The 22,192-nt window shown below is 47.6% G+C and overlaps 1 long non-coding RNA gene across 2 annotated transcripts in view; it reads right to left on the bottom strand.

The window, feature by feature from the left end:
* The window catches only part of LOC132207721 (uncharacterized), a 46,108-nt gene extending 28,934 nt beyond the window's left edge, over positions 1-17,174 (bottom strand). For both annotated transcript variants that reach the window (XR_009443749.1, XR_009443748.1), the window contains exon 1: positions 17,072-17,174. This is a non-coding gene — a long non-coding RNA (uncharacterized LOC132207721). The remainder of the gene's footprint in view (positions 1-17,071) is intronic.
* Between the last annotated feature and the right edge of the window lie 5,018 nt (positions 17,175-22,192).

The following is a 22,192-nucleotide window of genomic DNA, read 5'->3' as shown; positions in this document are numbered from 1 at the left end:
CAGAAACTCCTTCCCAGTACCTCTGTCACTGCAGCTCATGTCACTCTGTCACTGCATCGCATTTCCATCAGACAGTGCATCTCATTTCACTCAGTCACTGCATCCCACTTCCCTCAGACACGGCATCCCATTTCCCTCAGTCACTGCATCCCATGTCCCTCAGTCACTGCTTCCTATGTCCCTCAGTCACTGCATCCCATTTCACTCAGTCACTGCATCCCATTTCACTCAATCACTGCATCCCATTTCACTCAATCACTGTATCCCATTTCCTTCAGTCACTGCATCTCCTTCACCACAGTCACTGCATCCCATTTCACGCAGTCACTGAATCGTATTTTACTCAGTCACTGCATCCCATTTCACTCAATCACTGCATCTCCTTCACCATAGTCACTGCATCCCGTTTCCATCAGTCACTGTTTCCCTTATCTCACAGACGCTGCATTCAATTTCCCACACTCACTGCATCCCATTTCCCATCGTCTCAGCATCTCCTTTCCCTCAGTCTCTGCATCGCAATTCACTCAGTGATTGCATCCCATTTCCCTCAGTCACTGCATCCCATTTCCCTCAGTCACTGCATCCCATGTCCGTGTGTCACTGCATCCCATGTCCCTCAGTCACTGCATCCCATGTCCCTCAGTCACTGCTTCCCATTTCACTCAGTCACTGCATCTCATTTCACTCAGTCACTGCATCTCATTTCACTCAGTCACTGCATCCCATTTCACTCAGCCACTTCATCCTATTTCACTCAGTGACTGCATCACAGTTCACTCAGTGACTGAATCACAGTACACTCAGTGAGTGCATCATATTTCACTCAGTGACGGAATCACATTTCATTCAGTGACGGAATCACATTTCACTGAGTCACTGCGTCGCATTTCACGCAGTCACTGCATCCCTTTTCCCTCAGTCACTGCATCCCCTTTCACTCTGTCACTGCATCCACTTTCACTCTGTCACTGCATCAGAGTTCACTCTGTCACTGCATCCCATTTCACGCAGTCACTGCATCCCATTTCACGCAGTCACTGCATCCCATTTCACACAGTCACTGCATCCCATTTCACACAGTCACTGCATCCCATTTCACACAGTCACTGCATCACATTTCAGTCAGTCACTGCATCCCATTTCACTCAGTCGCTGCATCCCCTTCACCACAGTCAGTGCATCCCATTTCCATCAGTCACTGTTTTCGTATCTCACAGACAGTGCATTCTATGCTTCTCATTTCACTTCGTCACTGCAGCTCATGTCGCTCTGTCACTGCATCCAATTTCCATCAGTCAGTGCATCGCATTTCACTCAGTCAGTGCATCTCATTTCCGTCAGTTACTGCATCATATTTCCATCAAACAAGGCATCTCATTTCACACAGTCACTGCATCGCATTTCACTCAGTCAGTGCTTACCATTTCACTTAGTCACTGCATGTCATTTCACACAGTCACTGCAACCCATTTCCCTCAGTCACTGCATCCCATTTCACTCAGTCACTGCATCCCATTTCACTCAGTCACTGCATCACATTTCACTCAGTCACCGCATCTCCTTCACCATAGTCACTGCATCCCATTTTCATCTCTCACTGTTCCCCGTATCTCACAGACGCTGCATTCAATTTCCCACACTCACTGCATCCCATTTCCCATCGTGGCAGCATCTCCTTTCCCTCAGTCTCTGCATCGCATTTCACTCAGTGATTGCATCCCATTTCCCTCAGTCACTGCTTCCCATGTCCCTCAGTCACTGCATCCCATTTCACTCAGTGACTCAATCACATTTCACTCAGTCAGTGCATCCCATTTCCCTCAGTCACTGCATCCCAATTCCCTCAGTCACTGAATCCCATGTCCGTGCGTCACTGCATCCCATGTCCGTGTGTCAATGCATCCCATGTCTCTCAGTCACTGCATCCCATGTCCCTCAGTCACTGCATCCCATTTCACTCAGTCAGTGCGGCCCTTTTCGGTCAGGCACTGTATCCCATTTCCCTCAGTCACTGCACTCAAAGCCCGCTCGGGCACTGATTCCCTATTAACTCAGTCACTCCTTCCCAGTACCTCCGTCACTGCATCGCATTTCCATCAGACAGTGCATCTCATTTCACTCAGTCATTGCATCCCATTTCCCTCAGTCACGGCATCCCATTTCCCTCAGTCACTGCATCCCATGTCCCTCAGTCACTGCTTCCCATGTCCCTCAGTCACTGCATCCCATTTCACTCAGTCACTGTATCCCATTTCCTTCAGTCACTGCATCTCCTTCACCACAGTCACTGCATCCCATTTCACGCAGTCACTGCATCGTATTTTACTCAGTCACTGCATCCCATTTCACTCAATCACTGCATCTCCTTCACCAAAGTCACTGCATCCCGTTTCCATCAGTCACTGTTTCCCTTATCTCACAAACGCTGCATTCAATTTCCCACACTCACTGCATCCCATTTCCCATCGTCACAGCATCTCCTTTCCCTCAGTCTCTGCATCGCATTTCACTCAGTGATTGCATCCTACTTCCCAAAAATACTGAATCCCTTTTCCCTCAGTCACTGCATCTCATTTCACTCAGTCCCTGCATCCCATTCAACTCAGTGATGCATCACATTTCACTCAGAGACAGCAACAGATTTCACTCAGTGACTGCAGCCCATTTCTCTCAGTCACTGCAGCCAATTTCACTCAGACACTGCAGCCCATTTCACTCAGTCACTGCAGCCCATTTCACTCAGTCACTGCATCTCATTTCACTCAGTCACTGCATCCCATTTCACTCAGTCACTGCATCACAGTTCACTCAGTGACTGAATCACAGTACACTCAGTGAGTGCATCATATTTCACTCAGTGACGGAATCACATTTCACTCAGTGACTAAATCACATTACACTCAGTCACTGCGTCCCATTTCACGTAGTCACTGCATCCCATTTCACGCAGTCACTGCATCCCATTTCACGCAGTCACTGCATCCCATTTCACACAGACACTGCATCCCATTTCACTCAATCACTGCATCCCATTTCACTCAATCACTGCATCTCCTTCACCACAGTCACTGCATCCCATTTCACTCAGTAACTGCATCACAGTTCACTCAGTGACTGAATCACAGTACACTCAGTGATGCATCCCATTTCACTCAGTGACGGAATCACATTTCACTCAGTGACTAAATCACATGACACTCAGTCACTGCGTCCCATTTCACGTAGTCACTGCATCCCATTTCACGCAGTCACTGCATCCCCTTTCACGCAGTCACTGCATCCCATTTCACGCAGACACTGCATCCCATTTCACTCAGTCACTGCATCCCATTTCACTCAATCACTGCATCTCCTTCACCACAGTCACTGCATCCCATTTTCATCACTCACTGTTCTCCGTATCTCACAGACGCTGCTTTCAATTTCCCACACTCACTGCATCCCATTTCCCATAGTCACAGCATCTCCTTTCCCTCATTCTCTGCATCGCATTTCACTCAGTGATTGCATCCTACTTCCCAAAAATACTGAATCCCTTTTCCCTCAGTCACTGCATCTCATTTCACTCAGTCCCTGCATCCCATTCAACTCAGTGATGCATCATATTTCACTCAGAGACAGCAACAGATTTCACTCAGTGACTGCAGCCCATTTCTCTCAGTCACTGCAGCCAATTTCACTCAGACACTGCAGCCCATTTCACTCAGTCACTGCAGCCCATTTCACTCAGTCACTGCATCTCATTTCACTCAGTCACTGCATCCCATTTCACTCAGTCACTGCATCACAGTTCACTCAGTGACTGAATCACAGTACACTCAGTGAGTGCATCATATTTCACTCAGTGACGGAATCACATTTCACTCAGTGACTAAATCACATTACACTCAGTCACTGCGTCCCATTTCACGTAGTCACTGCATCCCATTTCACGCAGTCACTGCATCCCATTTCACGCAGTCACTGCATCCCATTTCACACAGACACTGCATCCCATTTCACTCAATCACTGCATCCCATTTCACTCAATCACTGCATCTCCTTCACCACAGTCACTGCATCCCATTTCACTCAGTAACTGCATCACAGTTCACTCAGTGACTGAATCACAGTACACTCAGTGATGCATCCCATTTCACTCAGTGACGGAATCACATTTCACTCAGTGACTAAATCACATGACACTCAGTCACTGCGTCCCATTTCACGTAGTCACTGCATCCCATTTCACGCAGTCACTGCATCCCCTTTCACGCAGTCACTGCATCCCATTTCACGCAGACACTGCATCCCATTTCACTCAGTCACTGCATCCCATTTCACTCAATCACTGCATCTCCTTCACCACAGTCACTGCATCCCATTTTCATCACTCACTGTTCTCCGTATCTCACAGACGCTGCTTTCAATTTCCCACACTCACTGCATCCCATTTCCCATAGTCACAGCATCTCCTTTCCCTCATTCTCTGCATCGCATTTCACTCAGTGATTGCATCCTACTTCCCAAAAATACTGAATCCCTTTTCCCTCAGTCACTGCATCTCATTTCACTCAGTCCCTGCATCCCATTCAACTCAGTGATGCATCATATTTCACTCAGAGACAGCAACAGATTTCACTCAGTGACTGCAGCCCATTTCTCTCAGTCACTGTATCACATTTCACTCAGTCACTGCATCCCATTTCACTCAGTCACTGCATCCCATTTCCCATCGTCACAACATCTCCTTTCCCACAGTCTCTGCATCTCATTTCAATCAGTGATTGCATCCTACTTCCCAAAAATAGTGCATCCCATTTCGCTCAGTCACTGCATCTCATTTCACTCGGTCACTGCATCCCATTTCCCTTAGTCACTGCATCCCAATTCCCTCAGGTCACTGCATCCCATGTCCGTGTGTCACTGCATCCCATGTCCCTCATTCACTGCATCCCACTTCCCTCAGTCACGGCATCCCATGTCCATCAGTCACGGCATCCCATGTCCCTCAGTCACTGCATCCCATGTTCCTCAGTCACTGCATCCCATGTCCCTCAGTCACTGCATCCCATTTCACTCAGTCACTGCATCCCATTTCACTCAGTCACTGCATCGTATTTCACTCAGTCACTGCATCTCATTTCACTCAGCCATTGCATCCCATTTCACTCAGTGACTGCATCACAGTTCACTCAGTGACTGAATCACAGTACACTCAGTGAGTGCATCATATTTCACTCAGTGACGGAATCACACTTCACTCAGTGACGGAATCACACTTCACTTAGTCACTGCATCCCATTTCACGCAGTCACTGCATCCCATTTCACGCAGTCATTGCATCCCATTTCACTCAGTCACTGCATCACATTTCACTCAGTCACTGCATCACATTTCACTCAGTCACTGCATCCCAATTCACTCCATCACTGCATCTCCTTCTCCACAGTCACAGCATCCCATTTCCATCAGTCACTGGTTCCCGTATCTCACAGACACTGCATTCAATTTCCGACACTCACTGTATCCCATTTCCCAAAGACACAGCATCTCCTTTCCCACAGTCTCTGCATCTCATTATAATCAGTGATTGCATCCGACTTCCCAAAAATAGTGCATCCCATTTCGCTCAGTCACTGCATCTCATTTCACTCGGTCACTGCATCCCATTTCCCTCAGTCACTGCATCCCATTTCCCTCAGTCACTGCATCTCAATTCCGTCAGTTACTGCATCATACTTCCATCAAACAATGCATCTCATTTCACTCAGTCACTGCAGCTCATGTCACTCTGTCACTGCATCCAATTTCCATCAGTCAGTGCATCTCATTTCACTCATTCACTGCATCGCATTTCACTCAGTCACTGCATCCCATTTCACTCATTCACTGCATCGCATTTCACTCAGTCACTGCATCGCATTTCACTCAGGCACTTCATCCCATTTCCGTCAGTCACTGCATCCCATTTCACTCAGTCACTGCATCCCACTGCACTCAGTCACTGCATCCCATTGCACTCAGTCACTGCATCCCATTTGAAGCAGTCACTGCATCCCATTTGCGCAGTCACTGCACCGCATTTCACGCAGTCACTGCACCGCATTTCACGCAGACACTGCATCCCATTTCACTCAGTCACTGCATCCCATTTCACTCAATCACTGCATCTCCTTCACCACAGTCACTGCATCCCATTTTCATCACTCACTGTTCCCCGTATCTCATAGACGCTGCTTTCAATTTCCCACACTCACTGCATCCCATTTCCCATCGTCACAGCATCTCCTTTCCCTCAGTCTCTGCATCGCATTTCACTCAGTGATTGCATCCTACTTCCCAAAAATACTGAATCCCTTTTCCCTCAGTCACTGCATCTCATTTCACTCAGTCCCTGCATCCCATTCAACTCAGTGATGCATCACATTTCACTCAGAGACAGCAACAGATTTCACTCAGTGACTGCAGCCCATTTCTCTCAGTCACTGCAGCCAATTTCACTCAGACACTGCAGCCCATTTCACTCAGTCACTGCAGCCCATTTCACTCAGTCACTGCATCTCATTTCACTCAGTCACTGCATCCCATTTCACTCAGTCACTGCATCACAGTTCACTCAGTGACTGAATCACAGTACACTCAGTGAGTGCATCATATTTCACTCAGTGACGGAATCACATTTCACTCAGTGACTAAATCACATTACACTCAGTCACTGCGTCCCATTTCACGTAGTCACTGCATCCCATTTCACGCAGTCACTGCATCCCATTTCACACAGACACTGCATCCCATTTCACTCAATCACTGCATCCCATTTCACTCAATCACTGCATCTCCTTCACCACAGTCACTGCATCCCATTTCACTCAGTAACTGCATCACAGTTCACTCAGTGACTGAATCACAGTACACTCAGTGATGCATCCCATTTCACTCAGTGACGGAATCACATTTCACTCAGTGACTAAATCACATGACACTCAGTCACTGCGTCCCATTTCACGTAGTCACTGCATCCCATTTCACGCAGTCACTGCATCCCATTTCACTTCGTCACTGCGTCCCATTTCCATCAATCACTGCATCCCATTTCCCAGTCACTGCATCCCATTTCCCTCAGTCACTGCATCCCATTGTCCTCAGTCACTGCATCCCATTACCCTCAGTCACTGCATCCCATTACACTCAGTCACTGCATCCCATTAACTTCAGTCGCAGGATCCCATTTCCAACAGACACTGCATCTCATTTCCCGCAGTCACTGCATCCCATTTCCCTCAGTCACTGCATCCCATTTCACTCAGTCACTGCATCCCATTTCACTCAGTCACTGCATCCCATTTCACTCACTGACTGCATCCCATTTCACTCAGTAACTGCATCCCATTTCACTCAGTGACTGAATCACATTTCACTCAGTGACTGCATCTCCTTCACCACAGTCACTGCATCCCATTTCCAACAGTCACTGCAGCCCATTTCACTCAATCACTGCATCGCATTTCACTCAGTCACTGCGTCACATTTCACTCAGTCACTGCATCACATTTCACACAATCACTGCATCCCATGTCCCACAGTCACTGCATCCCATTTTCATCAGTCACTGTTTCCCGTATTTCTCAGACCCTGCATTAAATTTCCCACACTCACTGCATCCCATTCCCCTCAGTCACTGCATCCCATTTCCCTCAGTCACTGCATCCCATTTCACTCAGTCACTGCAACACATTTCACTGACTGACTGCATCCCATTTCACTCAGTGACTGAATCACATTTCACTCAGTCACTGCATCCCATTTCAAACAGTCACTGCATCCCATTTCATTCAGCCTCTGCATCACATTTAACTCAGTCAGTGCATCCCATTTCACTCAGTCAGTGCTTCCCATTTCACTCAATCACTGCATCCCATTTCACTCAATCATTGCATCTCCTTCACCAGAGTCACTGCATCCCGTTTCCAACAGTCACTGTTTCCCCTATCTCACAGACGCTGCATTCAATTTCCCACACTCACTGCATCCCATTTCCCACAGTCACAGCATCTCCATTCCCTCAGTCTCTGCATCGCATTTCACTCAGTTGATGCATCCCATGTCCCTCAGTCGATGCATCCCATGTCCCTCAGTCACTACATCCCATGTCCCTCAGTCACTGCATCCCATTTCCCTCAGTCACCGCATATCATTTCCCTCAGTCACCGCATATCATTTCCCTCAGTCACTGCATCCCATTGCCCTCAGTCACTGCAGCCCATTGTCCTCAGTCACTGCATCCCATTGTCCTCATTCACTGCATCCGATTCCCCTCAGTCACTGCATCCCATTTCACTCAGTCACTGCATCCCATTACCCTCAGTCACTGCATCCCATTTCACTCAGTCACTGCATCCCATTTCACTCAGTCACTGCATCCCATTACCCTCAGTCACTGCATCCCATTACCCTCAGTCACTGCATCCCATTACCTTCAGTCGCAGGATCCCATTTCCAACAGACACGGCATCCCATTTCCGTCAGTCACTGCATCCCATTTCCCTCAGTCACTGCATCCCATCTCCCTCAGTCACTGCACTCCAAGTCCCTCAGTCACTGCATCCCATGTCCCTCAGTCACTGCATCCCATTTCCGTCAGTCAATGCATCCCATTTCCCTCAGTCACTGCATCCCATTTCCATCAGTCACTGCATCCCAGTTCAGTCAGTCTTGGCATCTCATTTCCCTCAGTCACTGCATCCCATTGCCCTCAGTCACTGCATCCCATTTCCCTCAGTCACTGCATCGCATTTCACTCAGTCACTGCATCGCATTTCACTCAGTCACTGCATCGCATTTCACTCAGTCACTGCATTCCCTTTCACTCAGTGACTGCAACACATTTCACTCACTGACTGCATCCCATTTCCCTCAGTCACTGCATCTCATTTCACTCAGTCACTGCATCCCATTTCACTCAATCACTGCATCCCATTTCCAACAGTCACTGCATCGCATTTCACTCAGTCACTGCATCGCATTTCACGCAGACACTGCATCCCATGTCCCACAGTCACTGCATCCTATTTTCATCAGTCACTGTTTCCCGTATCTCTCAGACGCTGCATTCAATTTCCCACACTCACTGCATCCCATTCCCCTCAGTCACTGCATCCCATTACCCTGAGTCACAGTATGCCATTTCCCACAGTCACTGCATCTCCTTTCCCTCAGTCACTGGATCCCATGTCCCTCAGTGAATGCATCCCATGTCCCTAGTCACTGCATCCCATGTCCCTCAGTCACTCCTACCCAGTACTTCAGTCACTGCATCCCATTTCCCTCAGTTACTGCGTCACATTTCCATCAGACACTGCAACTCATGTCACTCTGTCACTGCATCCCATTTCCATCAGTCACTGCAGCTCATGTCCCTCTGTCACTGCATCACATTTCCATCAGACACTGCATCTCATTTCACTCATTCACTGCATCCCATTTCACGCAGTCACTGCATCCCATTCCACTCAGTCACTGCATCCGATTTCACTCAGTCAGTGTGTCACATTGCACTCAGGCACTGTCTCCCATTTCCCTAAGTCACTGCACCCCAAGCCCGCACGGGCACTGCATCCCTATTAACTCAGTCACTCCTTCCCAGTACCTCAGTCACAGCATCGCATTTCACTCAGGCACTGCATCCATTTCCATCAGTCACTGCATCCCATTACCCTCAGTCGCAGCATCCCATTTCCCACAGACACTGCATTTCCTTTCCCTAAGTCAGTGCATCTCATTTCCACCAGTCACTGCATCCCATTTCACACAGCCACTGCATCCCATTTCACTCAATGCTTCACTTTACACTCAGTCAGAGCATCCCATTTCCATCCGTCACCGGGTCCCATTTCCTCAGTCACTGCATCTCCTTTCCACAGTCACGGCAATCCCGTTTCTCTCAGTCACTGCATCCCATTTCAATCAGTCACTGCATCTCCTTTCCATCAGTCACTGCATCTCCTTTCCATCAGTCACTGCATCTCCTTTCCATCAGTCACTGCGTCCCATTTCACTCAGTCACTGCGTCCCATTTCCCAGAGTCACTGCATCCCAATTCCCAGTCACTGCATCCCATTTCCCTCAGTCACTGCATCACATTTCCCTCAGTCACTGCATCCCATTCCCCTCAGTCACTGCATCCCATTGTCCTCAGTCACTGCATCCCATTGCCCTCAGTCACTGCATCCCATTGTCCTCAGTCACTGCATCCCATTGCCCTCAGTCACTGCATCCCATTGTCCTCAGTCACTGCATCCCATTGTCCTCATTCACTGCATCCCATTGTCCTCATTCACTGCATCCCATTTCACTCAGTCACTGCATCCCATTACCCTCAGTTACTGCATCCCATTTCACTCAGTCACTGCATCCCATTTCACTCAGTCACTGCATCCCATGACCCTCAGGCACTGCATCCCATTACCTTCAGTCGCAGGATCCCATTTCCAACAGAAACTGCACACCATTTCCTTCAGTCACTGCATCCCAGTTCACTCAGTCTCGGCATCTCATTTCCCTCAGTCACTGCATCCCATTTCCCTCAGTCACTGCATCCCATGTCCCTCAGTCACTGCATCTCACGTCCCTCATTCACTGCATCCCACGTCCCTCAGTCACTGCATCCCATTTCACTCAGTCACTGCATCCCATTTCCCTCAGTCACTGCATCCCACGTCCCTTAGTCAATGCATCCCATGTCCCACAGTCACTGCATGTCATTTCACTCAGTCACTGCATCCCATTTCACTCAGTCAGTGCATCCCTTTTCGGTCAGGCACTGTCTCCCATTTCCCTCAGTCACTACACCCCAAGCCCGCTCGGGCACTGATTCCCTATTAACTCAGTCACTCCTTCCCAGTACCTCTGTCACTGCATCCCATGTCCCTCAGTCACTGCATCCCATGTCCCTCAGTCAGTGCATCCCATGTCCCTCAGTCACTGCATCTCATTTCACTCAGTCACTGCATCCCATTCCACTCAGCCACTGCATCACAGTTCACTCAGTGACTGAATCATAGTTCACTCAGTGACTGAATCACAGTTCACTCAGTCACTGCATCCAATGGTCCTCAGTCACTGCATCCCATTTCCATCAGTCACTGCATCCCATTTCCCACAGTCACTGCATCTCCATTCCTCAATCACTGCATGTCATTTCACTCAGTGTCTGCAGCCCATTTCACCTCAGTCACTGCATCCCATTACCATCAGTCACTGCATCCCATTACCCTCAGTCACTGCATCCCAGTATGCTCAGTCACAGCATCCCATTTTCCTCAGACACTGCATCCCATTTCCCTCAGACAGTGCATCTGATTTCCATCAGTCACTGCATCCCATTTCCCTCAGTCATTGCATCCCATTAACCACAGTCACTGCATCGCGTTACCCTCAGTCACTGCATCACATTACCCTCAGACAGAGCATCCTATTTCCCACATTCACTGCATCTCCTTTCCCTCAGTCAATGCTTCACATTCCACTGAGTCACTGCATCCCATTCCACAGTGTCACAGCATCCCATTTCACTCAGTGACTGCAACCCATTACCCTCAGTCACTGCATCCCATTTCCATCAGTCACTGCGTCCCATTCATCTCAGTCACTGAATCCCAGTTCCCTCAGTCACTGCATCCCATTGTCCTCAGTCACTGCATCCCATTACCCTCAGTCACTGCATCCCATTACCCTCAGTCACTGCATCCCACTTCACTCAGTCACTGCATCCCATTTCACTCAGTCACTGCATCCCATTTCACTCAGTCACTGCATCCCATTTCACTCAGTCACTGCATACCATTAACTTCAGTCGCAGGATCCCATTTCAAACAGACACTGCATCTCATTTCCCTCAGTCACTGCATCCCATTTCCCTCAGTCACTGCATCCCATTACGCTCAGTCACAGCAGCCCATTTCACTCAGTCACTGCATCCCATTTCAAGCAGTCACTGCATCCCATTTCAAGCAGTCACTGCATCCCATTTCATTCAGCCTCTGCATCACATTTAACTCAGTCACTGCATCCCACTTCACTCAATCACTGCAGGCCATTTCACTCATTGACTGCATCCTATTTCACTCTGACGCTGCGTCCCGTTTCCCTCAGTCACTGCATCCCATTACCGTCCGTCACTCCATCCAATTACTGTCAGTCACTGCATCCCATTTTGATCAGTCACTGCATCCCATTACACTCAGTCACTGCGTCCATTTGACACAGTCACTGCATCCCATTTCCCTTAGTCACTGCATCCCATTTCCACCAATTACTGCATCCCATTTCACTCAGCCACTGCATCCCATTTCACTCAGCCACTGCATCCAATTTCACTCAGCCACCGCATCCTAGATCACACAGTCACTGCATTACAGTTCACACAGACACTGCAGCCCATTTCACACAGTCACTGCATCCCATTTCACCGAGTCACTGCATCCCATTTCACTCAGTCACTGCATCTCATTCCCCACAGTCAGTGCTTCCCATTACCCTGAGTCACAGTATCCCATTTCCCACAGACACTGCATCTCCTTTCCCTCAGTCACTGCATCTCCTTTCCCTCAGTCACGGCAATCCCGTTTCTCTCAGTCACTGCATCCCGTTTCAATCAGTCACTGCATCTCCTTACCATCAGTCACTGCATCTCCTTTCCATCAGTCACTGCGTCCCATTTCACTCAGTCACTGCGTCCCATTTCCCAGAGTCACTGCATCCCAATTCCCAGTCACTGCATCCCATTTCCCTCAGTCACTGCATCACATTTCCCTCAGTCACTGCATCCCATTCCCCTCAGTCACTGCATCCCATTGTCCTCAGTCACTGCATCCCATTGCCCTCAGTCACTGCATCCCATTGTCCTCAGTCACTGCATCCCATTGCCCTCAGTCACTGCATCCCATTGTCGTCAGTCACTGCATCCCATTGTCCTCATTCACTGCATCCCATTGTCCTCATTCACTGCATCCCATTGTCCTCATTCACTGCATCCCATTACCCTCAGTTACTGCATCCCATTTCACTCAGTCACTGCATCCCATTTCACTCAGTCACTGCATCCCATTACCCTCAGTCACTGCATCCCATTACCTTCAGTCGCAGGATCCAATTTCCAACAGAAACTGCATCCCATTTCCGTCAGTCACTGCTTCCCATTTCCCTCAGTCACTGCATACCATTTCCTTCAGTCACTGCATCCCAGTTCACTCAGTCTCGGCATCTCATTTCCCTCAGTCACTGCATCTCATTTCCCTCAGTCACTGCATCCCATTTCCCTCAGTCACTGCATCCCATTACGCTCAGTCACAGCAGCCCATTTCACTCAGTCACTGCATCCCATTTCAAGCAGTCACTGCATCCCATTTCATTCAGCCTCTGCATCACATTTAACTCAGTCACTGCATCCCACTTCACTCAATCACTGCAGGCCATTTCACTCATTGACTGCATCCTATTTCACTCTGACGTTGCATCCCATTACCGTCCGTCACTCCATCCAATTACTGTCAGTCACTGCATCCCATTTTGATCAGTCACTGCATCCCATTACACTCAGTCACTGCATCCATTTGACACAGTCACTGCATCCCATTTCCCTCAGTCACTGCATCCCATTTCCACCAATTACTGCATCCCATTTCACTCAGCCACTGCATCCCATTTCACTCAGCCACTGCATCCCATTTCACTCGGCCACCGCATCCTAGATCACTCAGTCACTGCTTCCCATTACCCTGAGTCACAGTATCCCATTTTCCACAGACACTGCATCTCCTTTCCCTCAGTCACTGCATCTCCTTTCCCTCAGTCACGGCATCTCCTTTCCCTCAGTCACAGCATCCCATTTCACTCAGTCACTGCATCCCATTTCACTCAGTCACTGCATCCCATTTCGCTCAGTCACTGCATCCTGTTTCCACAGTCACGCAATCTCCTTTCCCTGAGTCAATGCATCCCATTTCCATCAGTCACTGCACCCATTTACATCAGTCACTGCATCCCATTGCCCTCAGTCACTGCATCCCATTTCACTCAGCCACTGTATCCCATATCACTCAGCCACTGCATCCCATTTCCCTCAGTCACTGCATCCCACTTCACTCAATCACTGCAGGCCATTTCACTCATTGACCGCATCCTATTTCACTCTGACACTGCGTCCCGTTTCCCTCAGTCACTGCATCCCATTCCCGTCCGTCACTCCATCCAATTACTGTCAGTCACTGCATCCCATTTTGATCAGTCACTGCATCCCATTACACTCAGTCACTGCATCCATTTGACAGAGTCACTGCATCCCATTTCCCTCAGTCACTGCATCCAATTTCCACCAATTACTGCATCCCATTTATCTCAGTCACTGAATTCCATTTCCCTCAGACACTGCATCTCATTCCCCACAGTCACTGAATCCCATTTCCCACATTCACTGCATCCCATTTATCTCAGTCACTGCATCCCATTTATCTCAGTCACTGCATCCCATTCCCCACAGTCACGGCATCCCATTCACTTGAGTCGCAGCATCCCATTTCAAACAGACACTGCATCTCCTTTCCCTCAGTCACTGCATCCCTATTCACACAGTCACTGCATCCCAGTTCACACAGCCACTGCATCCCAGTTCACACAGCCAGTGCACCCCATTTCACACAGCCACTGCATCCCGTTTCACTCAATGCTTCACTTTACACTCAGTCAGGGCATCCCATTTCCATCTGTCACTGCGTCCCATTTCCTCAGTCACTGCATCTCCTTTCCACAGTCACGGCAATCCCATTTCACTCAGTCACTGCATCCCATTGCCCTCAGTCACTGCATCCCATTGTCCTCAGTCACTGCATCCCATTGTCCTCATTCACTGCATCCGATTCCCCTCAGTCACTGCATCTCATTTCACTCAGTCACTGCATCCCATTACCCTCAGTCACTGCATCCCATTTCACTCAGTCACTGCATCCCATTACCCTCAGTCACTGCATCCCATTACCCTCAGTCACTGCATCCCATTACCTTCAGTCGCAGGATCCCATTTCCAACAGACACTGCATACCATTTCCATCAGTCACTGCATCCCAGTTCACTCAGTCTCGGCATCTCATTTCTCTCAGTCACTGCATCCCATTTCCCTCAGTCACTGCATCCCATTTCCCTCAGTCACTGCGTCCCATTTCCATCAATCACTGCATCCCATTTCCCAGTCACTGCTTCCCATTTCCCTCAGTCACTGCATCCCATTTCACTCAGTCACTGCATCACATTACCCTCAGTCACTGCATCCCATTGTCCTCAGTCACTGCATCCCATTACCCTCAGTCACTGCATCCCATTACCCTCAGTCACTGCATCCCACTTCACTCAGTCACTGCATCCTATTTCACTCAGTCACTGCATCCTTTTTCACTCAATCACTGCATCCCGTTTCACTGAGACACTGAATCACATTTGTTGTTCTCACTTGAATGCAATGGTCATGAATCTCCTCCAATGGTTGGTCATGTATTTCCAATGCAAAATTTTACCAAGTTTTGATTTTCAATTTTGATTACATGTGTCTCCTCTATTCTATAGGATACTGCAATAAACTCAAATTTGACGAATCATAATTCAACCACCATTACCTACAGAGTTAATTTCATCAAACAGATCCAATTAGAATTGTCACATTCCCAAATCCTGATTCACGTTTTTCTAATTATGGGCCACGTGGTTAAGAAAAAAGACACTTAGAATCAGAGAGATGTACAGTCGGGAAACAGATCCTTTGGCCCAATTTGTCTATGTTGACCAGATATCCTAAATTAATTTAGTCCCATTTGCCAGCATTTGGCCCATATTCCTCTCAACCCATACTATTCATATACCCATCCACATGCCTTTTAAATGTACAAGCCTCCACCACTTCCTCTGGCAGCTCACTCCATACATGCACCACTCTGAAAAAAATCCGGTCCATTTTAAATCTTCCCTCTCTCATTTTTAACCTATTCCCTCCAGTTTTGGCTTCCAGCAATCCGGGGAAAAGATCTTGGCTGTTCGCTCTATCCACGTCCCTCGTAATTGTATAAACTTCTATACGGTCAGCCCTGAACTCCCAAGTTCCAAGAAATAGCTGCCTGTTCAATCCCACGGTATACCTCCAACCTCCGATGCTGGTAACATCCTTTTAGAGCTTCTCTGAACCCTTTCAAGTTTACAACATACAACAATACAGCGCAGAACAGGCCCTTCGGCCCTCAATGTTGCGCCGACATCCTTCCTCTCGCAAGGAGACCAAAATCGATTGCAGTATTCCAAAAGCAGCTGAACCAACGTCCTACATGGCTGCTAAGTGATCTCCCAACTCCTATACTCAATGCACTGACCGATAAAGGCGAGCACACCAAATGTCTCCTTCATATCCTTTCTACCGGTGGCTGTACTTTGATGGAACTACGAAACTGCACTCCAGCGTGCTGCCCTAATTTGCCTTTGCAAAATGTAGCACCTCACATTTGTCTAACCTCAACACCACCTACCATTCCTCAGTTTATTGGCCCTTGTCAATGTCCCATTGTATTCTGAGGTGACCTTCTTGGCTGGCTACTACACCTTCAATCATTGGGAAACTTACTAACCACACCTTCTATTTTCATGTCCAAATCATTGCATCACTTCAACTCCCCCTCCCACTCCCTGAATGACATGTCCATCCTGGGCCTCTTCCAGTGTCACAACCAAACCACCCAGAAACTGGAGGAGCAGCACCTCATATTCCGCCTCGGGAGCTTCCAACTCAACAGCCTCAATGTGGACTTGGCCACCCTCAAAATCTCCCCACCCGCCAGCCTCATCCCAAGACTAGTTCCTCCCCTCATCCCCGCCTCCATGACCTGTCCGCCTTCTCTCCCACCTATCCACTCCTCCCACCTCACTGACCAACTCCCACCACTGCTTGGAATTATTCTTCTTTTCACACTTCATCAGCTCGATGTTATTTCTAAAATCTATTTTCCAATTTTGGAAAAAGTGAGATAAAGAGAAGTAAAAGAAGTTACATTCTTACCACTCGTGAAATCTCTGAATATTCTTCTGTTGAAAGGCCGCCAAGGAACGATGCAATTCTTTTGTCACAAACGCTGTGAGGGAGACATCTTTTTCGGTTCCACTAACTCCACCCTAAGGAAGACAAACCCACGTAACATATCTAGTGACTTAAAGCATACTCTATTGTTGCCCAAGGTGGAGAGCTGGATGAACACAGCAGGTCAAGCAGCATCAGAGAAGCAAGAAAGCTGATGTTTCGGGACGAGACCCTGCTTCAGAAAATTGGCGCTGGAGAATCTGAGATAACAAGGTGTAGAGCCGAATGATACTGCTTGGCCTGCTGTGTTCATCCAGCTTTACACCTTCTTATCTCAGATTCTCCAGCATCTGCAGTTCCTACGACCTCTATTGTTGCCCTTTCACTTCACTGAACTAATATGAGCCAGTAGTTTTGTTTAGGCTCGTGTAATCTTACGGTTATTGGCCTGTACAAAATCCTGAATTAATTTTGATCGACTGACGGGAGGAGAGATGAATTTTATAGAAATTTTTGTTTTCTACCAATTTGCAGAGGGCATCGTGGGCGATTGAAGGACAGTGTTATTATCCTCCAGGTCTGTGGACTGCATCGTTACCAACTTGCCCATTTGCATACACATACAATATTCATTATGTACCAATGAAACATAATAAACCAATACTGCGTACTAAAAACAACCCTCACATATCAATGGAAATTTAAATATTTATCATAGAGTTTGAAGGATTGAATTCAATGATAAAAAGCAAAAACCAGTGAAGATGAGTGCAGTTGGTCAGCACTTTTGCCACTAAGTGGAGGTTGGCAGTTTGAGGCCACCCAGGAACAAGCAAGCTCTGTCTAACTCCAAGGGCAGCACGGTGGCTCAGTGGTTAGCACTGCTGACTCACAGCGCCAGGGACCCAGGTTCGAACCCACCGTTGGACGATTTTCTGTGCGGAGTTTGTACATTCTGCCCATGCCTGCATGGGTTCCTGCTGGGTGCTCTGGTTTCCTCCCACAGTCCAAAGATGTGCAGGCTAGGTGTATGGGCCATGCCAAACTTGCCCATTGTGTTTAGGGATGTGTAGATTAGGTGTGTTAGTCATGGGAAATGTAGGGTTACTGAGGAAAGGGTTGGGGGATGAGTCAGGGTGAGATGCTCTTTGGAAGGTGGCCGTGGACTTCTTGGGTCAAAAGGGGCTTGTTTCCACACCGTAGGGATTCTATGATATGGAAGTATCTTTTGAAGTGGACATTCATGGGTATGCTGTAACAGAGACCTTGAAATACTGCACAACAAATATTTGGAACTAGACTGTCAATTCAGACATAGCATCAAAAAAGGTCATGGAAGTTGTCACCGATATAAAGCAGGATTGATGAAAATCCAGCAGGAAATGGTGTCAAAAGGCACAGTATCTTTTAGTCATCTCCAGTTATTTTGTCCAAGGCACTGGATGCTGGCAGGATTGAAACATTTAAGAAATGCTTCACAAATCACATATAAGGACCTGCACATCTTTGAACAATGGGAGGAAACTGCAGCACCTGGCAGAAACCCCTCGCAGACGCGGGGAGGACGTGTCAATTCCACACAGATATTTACCCAAGACTGGAATCTCAATTGGCTCCCCAGTGCATGAGCAGCTCTAACCACTGAGCAACTACCTTGCCCAGAAGGGCTTTTATAAGCGCATACATTATTTCCATTAAGACAGATCCAATCCTCTATGTCCAATCAAAATAACATATTGTAGATATCATGACAACAATCATAAATGATTTTGAATAAGTAAATCAAAAAACTTGAAATAGTTTCCAAGCCTAAACACGAGATATGGTGCAGTTAAGATGAATAGTGCAACAACAAAAAGGCCATATTTTATGTGACCATCGGTAACACTTGAAAACTTGCAACAATTCGTCGCCAGTAGTGCTCTGAAGTGGCTTGATGGTGCACTCCTTCAGACACTGGAATGAAACACCAAAGATCACAAATTCTCCTTCAATACCGTGTTGTAACAGTGACTGCATCAACCTGTGTTTATGGGCCTGACTGGAAACCCACACAACATGCATAAACAAAAAAATAATCTCAGGTGAAAGGAGAAAAAAATGTATGTATGCAACGTCTTTGAAAAGCAATCATTTCTAGCGGCTGAAAGCCCATAAGGAATCTCATTTCGCAGATTATATTCATTTGCACTGCAGGTCATGCCAGTCAGAATCAGTTTTCGTTTCATGACAGATAACTAAAATGTCCAACGGCATTAGGGGATGGAGAAGGTACATGCACTGCTGGCATCTTGACACCATTGAATGAGCAAGCGTGGACGCAAAGGTTGTAACAGTTAACAATTGGACAGGCAATATCTTTTGAGCTCCTTCCGAGCAGGCCTGTAATACTCTAAAGCTGTGCCAGACCCTCACTTCCTCCACCTTACGTATGCTGCCTTTTCTTTTTGACAAGAAGCACCTTTGTACCCGTCATCCAAGGCTCCTTAATCTTACCCCTTCTTACCGGTCTCAGAGGAACAAATTTATACATCACTCGCAACAACTGCTCCTTGAACAGCCTCCACATGTCTGCTGCGCCCTTTCTGTGGAACAATTGCTCCCAATCTCTACTTCCCAACTCCTGTCTGATAGCATCATAGTTTCCTTGACCCCAGTGAAATATATTCCCCTGGTAACTGCTCCTTTCCCTTTCCATGGCTATGGTAAATGGGAGGCTCTTGCGGTCACTGTCGCCAAAGTGTTCTCCCACCACAAGATCTGACACCTGTCCTGGCTCATCGCCGAGCACCAAATCCAAAATGGCCTCCCACCTCGTCGGCCTGTCCACATACTGAGTCAGGAAACCCTCCTGAACACACCTGACAAAAACGGCTCCATCCAAACCATCTGCACTCAGGAAGTTTCAATCTATATTGGGAAAGTTGAAGTCACCCATAACAACAACCCTGATACGTTTGCACTTTTCAACAATCTGCCGGCCAATGAGTTCTTCGATCTCCCAACTGCTATTTGGGGTCTGTAGAAAACCCCCAGTGAAGTGACTGCTGCCTTGCTGTTCCGAACTTCCACCCACACTGACTCAGTCAACAAACCTTCCTTGGCAACCTCAGCCCATACCACCTCAGTAGACGAGTCCTCAAAGGTTCTTTCAGCCGCCGTTATGCTGTCCTTGACCAACAAAGCCACACCTCCCCCTCTTTTTCCACCTTCCCAGACCTTAATGAAAGATCTAAACCCGAGAACCTGCAACATCCATTCCTGACCCTGCTCTATCCATGCCTCCGAAATGGCCACAACATCGAAGTCCCAGGTACCTATCCAAGCTGCAAGCTCACCTACATTATTCCGGATACTCCCGGCATTAAAGTCGTCAAACTTCAATCCAGCTTGCTGTCTGCCAGCACACTTCTGTGACAGTGAGGTCCTGACCATGTCCTCCCTACGCTCATCCTCCTGTGTACGAGGACTACACCTCAGTTTCCCATCCCCCTTCTGAGCTCGTTTAAATCCACCCGAATGGCACTAGCCAATTTCCCACCCAGGATATTCGTGCCCCTCTCATTCAAGTGGAGACCGTCCTGTTTGTACAGGTACCACCTTCCCCAGAATGAGCCCCAATTGTCCATGTACGTGAAGCCCTCCCACCTGCACCATCCCTGCAGCCACGTCTTCAGCTGAAATCTCTCCCTGTTCTTTGCCTCGTTATCATGTGGTACGGGTGACAAACCAGAGATGACCACTCTGTTTGTTCTAGCTCTCGGCTTCCACCCTAGCTCCCTCAAATCCTGCCTGACATCCCTATCCCTCTTTCTACATATGCCGTTGGTGCCTATGTGGACCACGACTTGGGGCTGGTCACCCTCTCCCCTCGTGACCCGAAAGAGACGATCCGAGACATCACAGACCCTGGCACCTGGTAGGCAACACACCAATCGTGAGTCTCTTTCATTCCCGGCAAATCTTCTATCAGTCCCTCTAACTATTGAGTCCCCAATGACTATCACTCTCTTCCTATCCCCGCTTCCCTTCTGTGCAAGAGGGACAGACTCTGTGCCAGAGACCTGCACCCTACTGCATACCCCTGGTAAGTCGTCCCCCGGAACAGTATCCAAAACGGTATAGTTGTTTTTCAGGGGAGCGACCGCAGGGGATTTCAGGGGAAGGTTAGTCAACACCGGGTAAACGTGCATTTTTGGCTGAAGAAACATGTGTTTCAATGTGAGCTAATGGAAGAAGCCATGGAGTCAAAGCTAAACATTTCGACAATAAGACAACCATTCTTCAAAGCAGCAGACAGCATGAAAAAGAAATGAGCTGCTTGAATATCCACTTAAAATTTATGTGGAATATCAGATGGAATTTTCTTATTGACTCCATTGTGCAATCATGTCGAGCTAAAAATGTTAACTGCATTAATTAATACTAACCAGAAACGGACTTTGTAGTAAATGGTTTGACGATTTTCTGTATCTGGAACATCCCTTTTCCTTCTCGAACGAAGATCGTACCAACCTATGGGACCAAACTGTGAGTCAAACGGATGGGACACGTAATCTTTAAATTTCTCATCAAAACAGTCCAATCGTATGGTTCTGTGCAATAAAAGAGAAAGAATAAACATGTTTCCAACAATTTTGCTGATGTTTATGAACAGAATGCTCAAATTCAAAAAGTTTGGGCTGGCATGTCTGCTTCCTCCAGCCTGTTTAAACTGTTCCATTCAATGTGAAATTTGTGATAAGTTTTAGCACACAGGTCTATGTGATCTGCGCCACCACCTTCTATTAGTCATACATGCTTTCCCCACCTTCCTGTAATACATTCCTTGAAGTGTTCAATGAGATTTTGATTTTAAATCTTATCGTCATATTCTTTTGATTCTCAAGCATCAATGAATCTGATGTTGCCGCCATTCCATGCAGTGCACAGCACGTCAAACAGGAGTCTTACTCTTGCCATGAGCACTGAGGTAGTATGGGGTCACAACTGTCTCATAGTTCAGAATGAAATTCTACAGATAGGGCTATGAAGAGTCATGCAGTTAATTTTATTTGACATGCTATTTCTTTTCTTCACAAATATGCTGGATTTAAAGTGATC

Source organism: Stegostoma tigrinum, unplaced genomic scaffold (assembly GCF_030684315.1).
Source record: "Stegostoma tigrinum isolate sSteTig4 unplaced genomic scaffold, sSteTig4.hap1 scaffold_133, whole genome shotgun sequence".
Lineage (NCBI taxonomy): Eukaryota > Metazoa > Chordata > Chondrichthyes > Orectolobiformes > Stegostomatidae > Stegostoma > Stegostoma tigrinum.
Note: the sequence above shows the minus strand (reverse complement) of the source record. Positions and strands in the feature narration are given on the sequence as shown.